Source organism: Athene cunicularia, assembly GCF_003259725.1.
Source record: "Athene cunicularia isolate RWA chromosome 13 unlocalized genomic scaffold, athCun1 chr13_part1, whole genome shotgun sequence".
Classification (NCBI taxonomy): domain Eukaryota; kingdom Metazoa; phylum Chordata; class Aves; order Strigiformes; family Strigidae; genus Athene; species Athene cunicularia.
This window is the reverse complement of record NW_020799117.1, coordinates 1,495,647-1,502,089: the sequence shown is the minus strand read 5'-3', so window position 1 is coordinate 1,502,089 and position 6,443 is coordinate 1,495,647. Positions and strand designations below refer to the sequence as shown.

General features: G+C 51.2%; 1 protein-coding gene across 1 annotated transcript in view; it reads left to right on the top strand.

Moving 5' to 3' along the window:
* NDFIP1 (Nedd4 family interacting protein 1) overlaps window positions 1–6,443 on the top strand; it is a 24,093-nt gene that overhangs the window by 168 nt on the left and 17,482 nt on the right. The window lies entirely within an intron of this gene.

Genomic DNA, 6,443 nt, shown 5'->3' with positions numbered 1-6,443 from the left:
CGCCCGGGCCGGCCCCTCCTGGCGGCCGCTCCCCTCAGCCGAGCCCCGCCGGGCGGCCGCTCCCCGGCACTTTCCTGCCGCCGGGATCCGGGGTGGGAGTTGGGAGAAGCGGTTAAATACACCCAGTGATGGGGCCGCGGGCTGCCCACGCGTGAGGAGCACGGGAAATGCGCTCGATGCCTGGGCAGAGCTTTCGGGAACCAACCGAGGGCAAAATTCTCCCTGTGAGGGGGGTGAGGCCCTGGCACAGGCTGCCCAGAGCAGCTGTGGCTGCCCCCTCCCTGGCAGGGTTCAAGGCCAGGTTGGACGGGGCTTTGGGCAACCTGGGCTGGGGAAAGGTGGCCCTGCCCGGGGCAGGGGGTGCCACTGGGTGATCTTTAAGGTCCCTTCTAACTCAAACCGACCTGTGATTCAGTGGTTTTCCCCAAATGCTCTAAAAAGGCAATTAGATCTTTAGATGTCCTTATGCCCCCAGGCTTCTGGGGTGTCCCTGCCGCGGCTGGGATCCGCCGGCTCGGCCCTTCAGCTGCTCTGGGTGAGCCACAGCCCATAGAGCCAAGCCAGGAGCCGTGCCCCGGGCAGGAACGAGCAGCTCTCCCACTTGAAGCCTTTCACAGGGACTCGCTCCAGGGCACGTCGGGGTCATTCAGGGCTCTGCCTGCAGGGACGGTGAACAGCTCATGACCTGCCGGTGTTTGTGCTGCTCCCGACAGCAGAGGTATCCCCAAAAAAGATCTGTCTGCTCTTGTTCCAGCTGCCTTCAAGCTGTAGTGGAAACATGCCCGACCTCTCCTTGCAAAGTTCTTTGTTGAGATGCAAAGGTCTTACTTCAAAGTTAGCTTTTTGCTTTCATTAGAAGAAAGAATAACATACAAATTGCTGTGCTAGGATCCAGCCTGTGCAGTTCCTTCTTAGTTTAATAATTTAAACAACCTGGCCAGTCTGAGTTATCTCATCATGGATGCTGAGAAGTCCTGGCTTGGTTTGCATTTGGATGGGGAACGATGGGTGTGATGGGCCGTGGCCAGATGGCTGTGGTCGGACACGGGAAGGGTTTGAGGCCACAAAGACTTAAGTAAATGGAAAGTGCTGTGTGTTTCCATCAGCAGTGGTTAGCCAGCAGGCATGAACTATTTTGGTGGCTGCAGTGCTGGGCGAAGAGTTGACAGCAGCAGCATCCTCAGCTCTCCTGCAGCACAGGGCAGCCTGGGCTTTGGCTGTGTGAAACAGCTTTTCCACTTTTCCCATCCGGGTCGTATCGGTGTGACAGACCCATCGGTCCCATGGATGCTGACAGGAATTACAGCGCTGGAAGGTTCGTAGGTGCAGAACCGAGGCGCTGAGCTAAACGGGGGCTGTGCCTCCGCTGGGACGGAGGGGCCGTGGGGACCTGGCTGGGGTCGGGGCAGTTCCCGTCCTGGGGCCGCTTCGGTCCATTTGCCGCGTGGTGCCGGCACGAAGGGATCTGGTGAGCGCAGCTCCTGACCTGCCCGCCGACGGGGAGCTGCCCTGAGGAACATGTCACCGTTACTGCAGCACACCTGCAGCTCCTGACCTGCTCGCCGACGGGGAGCTGCCCTGAGGAACATGTCACCGTTACTGCAGCACACCTGCAGCTTCTGCTGGGCGAAGCCAGAACTGCTGCAGCCGCTCGGAAGGGAGAGTGCGCCGGCACCTCGATTCTGCAAATAACCCACTTCGGCTCGCTCAGCGTTACCACGGAAACGCAGCGAGGGCTCCGAGATATCTGAAAAGCAAACCCTGGAGGTGGAGACCACATGGGAATTGATTTCAAGAGCCATCGTGGACTTCCCACAGCCGTGAGCTGTAGGGCAACAGCCATGTCCCCCACCCGTGAGGTGACTTGTGGGCTGTCCTGTTTGTGTGCCGTGGGAGCAGCCTGCGGACAGCCATCGCTCCAGCCCTTGCCCCTGCCTCCCCTTCCTACTGCATTTTTGCCCCCTCGGAGGCTTGGGGAGCTGCTGCATTTGAGGGTTGGCCTTCCAGCATCGTACCCTGCTGCTCACACAGCCCCAGCGTCGGGATGGATTTGGTTTAAATTCAAATGCTGTGGGTCTCTGTCGATCACAAAGGGTCTGGCTCTGACTTTAATCTCCTGTGCAAGTAGCTTTGGCAGATACAGTGCACAAAGACGGAGGAGGCAGCCGGCAGCTCCCAGTAAAAGCAAATCATGTTTTGATGAGAAGAAAAAACTACAATGGTGCAAGAGAGCCCGGCACGTGCATCTGCCGCCACAGCTGCCCTGTTCTGCCCACATCCCGTGTCTCTGCATACTTTATGCAGCCTTACCGTTACTTAGGAATGGCTCCAGGGCTGGGTTATATGTGTGACTAGCATGCAGGGTATTTTCATGATAATTTATGCGTGTTATTGTTTCTGCATTTACAGCTAGCTGTTCAAATGTTGAAGAACTTCCTGGTATCTGAACAGGCTGATTTTCTCTCCTTGCAAAGGCAGCAGATGGAAGGAAACAAACACTTCTCCGCAGAAGTTGAAGTTTAACCAAGGAGTTCTAACAAGCACAGCGTTTTCTTTTTCTCTGTGTTGAAGTAATTAGAGTCAGCAGTGCTCGCAGGCCAGGGCTTTTGCTACCGGGAACTGCTTGGGAGCACAGGGATTTTTTTTCCCCAGAAAAGCAACAATTAAAAATTTATCTGCATTAAAGGACCCTCTCTCCAAATCCTGTAATCAAAGCATCTTTTTAATATCCGCCATCTGTCACCACTTCCTGCTCCCGCACATCCCACTTACCTTCTCACCCCTATTTATAAGAAAAGGAGAAACAAGATTCCCTGTTGGATGGATTTGGAGGGGACCTGCTCTTTTCTGCAAGCGTCGCTCACTGCTTAGCTCTCCCAGCAGTGGCCAAATCCCAGTTAGGAGTTTGCTGGGGGGGTCACAGCAAGTCGATGTGCTAGGGCAGCGCACGAGCAGGCAGCTCTGGGGAGCACATGTGCCAGTCCCTTTCTGTTTTTGCAGACGAGGCTCCTGTGGGAAAGCTGGCAGAGCTTCACTCCTCACCACGTTAAAAACTGCTTGTCTATGCAGCAGAGGATTTAGTCTGGACAGCAAGATTAAATTAACCATTGGTTAATTGTGATTTCTGCAGTACACTGAAGAAATAATGGAGCAACAAAGATCACTGGTGAAATCTGAGTTAGGGCTCCAAAATCAGGCTCGGAAGAGTTGGCTGTGCTAGATGAAGCCAGTTGGGAGCTCAGCTCTCTGCCTTGCCCTGTTCACAGCCCGGCCTGTCAGCACAAACTCGGCTGCATCCCTCGAGATCTGACCCTCAGTTCTGCTGTTGAACTTCAGGAGAAGACCCGTTGGGAAGTCTTCCATCTCAATGCTGCTGCTATCTTCATTCCCCTTCCTTGCAATACTTGTGGCTTATTGGGGTGTAATTTTCTGCACCAGTGATCGAGGCGGTGCTTACACATAGCTCTGCTTGGGCTGTGGCAGCGTCTGCAGTTACAGCAGACCCGAGGTGAGCGAGCAGCTTTTGTCGTTACAACAAACAGCCATGGAAAATTGCAGCTGTGTGCTGGTTCAAAGCTGGGCACAGAGATCCACGCCTGGATCTGCCGTGCCGGGGGGCCGGCCTCTGCTGAGGTTGGACGAGGTGCAGTGCTGTTGTGGGGCTTGGGGCCAGGGCCCCCCGTGTGCTTTCAGAGGCCGTGTCCAAGCATGTTTGACCCGGCAGCGTAAAGGCCGGCCCATCCGAGGGGTGCAGCCACGCTGCCCGTGAAACAGCCAGGGTTCGTGCTCACACAGACCCTGGTCTCGCTGATTCTGTCTCTCTGAAGAGACAGTGAAACCAGAAGGACCCAGTGAGGCCCTGACCTACTGTAGATACATCAGTAACGTGGTTTTAAACAAACTCGAGAATAATATTGTCCTCTGTCAGTAAAGCTTTGAACTGGCAAACAGCTAAAAGATGATTCAAATACAATGTGGTACCAAGTACAAAATATTAAGAAACTGAAGAGCATCAAGGTATATAGTGGTGCCTCGAAATAAAACTGATTTCCTGTCAGTAGATTGCTAGAAAGAATTGACAGCTATATCAAAGTTAACTACATATGAGACCCATCTCCTACTTCTTCTCCTGTCTTTACATTTCCACAGTTGCAGGACTCTTCCGTGATGTTTTGGGGAGGAACATCCATTAGACATTTATTAATCCTTAATAAATCTCTTCAGCCTAATTATACAACTGTAATTCCAGAAGTTATTCCTCAGTGTGAAAACAAGACGTGACATAGATGTATGTTCAAACCCTGTGACTCCATTTCTTGCATATCAAGTACGTGTGCCTTCAGGGGCACAGGAATACTGCTCACTTCATAGTCGATGACAAAAAAATTATTTTTCAGTAAACCATAAATGCACCGACAACCAGTGAACACTACAAACAGCTACTGGGACGGAAGGAACCAAGCGGGCAGCAGCAGCTCAGCTCCCTGCCAGGCTGGCGGAACTCCACCAAGGTTTTGTGGGCAGCACAGTGAAGGTTCTGTTGATAGCAGCGCTCTTCGGACCAGACTCATAATAAAGTTTCCATCTGCCTTAAAGCCAGCCTTGCAAATGGGTGGAAAATCCAACCTTTTAGTGAACAACAGTTCACTGTCACTTACTTTTTCTTAACCTGCCAGTTGCAGCCTGCTTGCATATGATTAAGCTATTAAACTGGAGAGCTTCAGAGGTACAATCTGACCCATTAGCTCGTGAACATTTTGTCTTTGCTTTTTTCTTAATTGGGTCATTTATCACTAAAAGATTAGAAGAAAGATCTAGCAATAACATCCTGCTTATTTCTTACTAGTCTAGCTTTAAAACACCCTGCCTTTGAGGTTTATTATTTAGCTTTTAGAGTTCAGTATTTATTACAAAGTGTAGACCGAAAGTGCTCCCTTTATTGCTCAGTCATACACAGTAATTAAAGGAACACTTGTTTCAGGATTTCAGAAGACTCGCTGTACGGCAATTCTGTGATACTTTCAATTACTTTCAAATACTTTCACAGCACATCCCGTGTGAAAGCAATGACTTCAAGCTTCAGAACGTCTCTTGGGAGAAAAGACATTTTGCACTGGGAGGAAAAGTCAAAAAACACAGAGGCATGAAGTGATTTGCCTAAAACGATGTGGGAGAACTAATCATGCATGGTGACCACAGCATCATCTTTCTACAGAGTTTCCCCATCTAAGAAAACAAAATAAATACAGAGAAAGCAGCTGGAAGAAATTGTCATTACCCCTCCTGAATTAGTCTTGCTCAGAGGAGATGGCCTAATTAGGCAGTGATTTGCCTTCAGCTGGCCCCAAAATGGCATCAACACAAACTGTTCCACCATTTCTTCAGGATACATTCAGCATCTTTTCTGAGGACATGTACAGGTTGATTCTTATTTTAGTCTCTCCGATGTCCAAGTCAATCAGTGTACAGCTAATTACCACTGTGGCTAGAGCCTTACTTAGGGATATAATCCCGCCTCAACGACTAGCAAATCCGTGCACACCATGAGGACAGCTTCAGAGAGATTCTTAGTGCAAATCATGAATCTTGTGGAAAGGTGAAACCCAGGAGTCTGTCAGTGCCTGCAGCTCTCACTCCAGCTCCTTCAAAGGGATCTGTGTTCTGAGAAACCTGCATTCTCCTCGTGTCTCCAGCGTTTCTCGGAATCACTCTTTGAGATTATTCCTGACTAAAATCCTTTACAGCTCCTGCCTCTTCTTCAACATGAGAACTGTGATGTTCATTCATCTCACTGAGGCATGGGTGAACTATCTCCTGCAAAAACAGAATACAGAAAAAAACCCGATTATGGTAGTGAATAATGAGCGTTAAGGCCTGTATTTATGACTGAGTATGCAGTTCAAACCCGTGTCCCCAGGTTTAAACACTTGCGACTCTCTGAATTTGCAGCTTGGAATCCCAGCGGGGCTGATTCAGCCTTCCTCGTCCTAAAGCTGATATATTTAATCTCATCAGCCTGAGAGATTGGTGTGGGTAGTTTTGTACAAGCCCGGCTATAGCTGAACTGCGCACGCAGAGAATAAAGGTGACACAAGCTGGAAAGTCCCTCAACCAATGTAACAATCAACGCAAAAACCCTCTGGATAAACAGACCCCTATCTCCGCGTGGTTTCCTACGCGTGCTTCTTCTGGAATGAGATTTCGAATCTGCCACGCCATCTGCTTTCCGTGGCTAGGACAGATCCGTCGGCGCTTTTGGAGGAGTTGGCCAACATCTCGCGTTTGCTTCAAGCCGCGGCGCGGGCCTCTTCCCTGCCCCGGCGGGGAACGGCGGCGCGGGCCTGCCTTGGCACGAGGGCGCGGGGCTGGCGATGGCGCCGGGGGTCCAGGACCGAGGCTGGGCGAAGGCGGCTCAGGACCCGCCGGTTTGTGCCAGCGCTGGC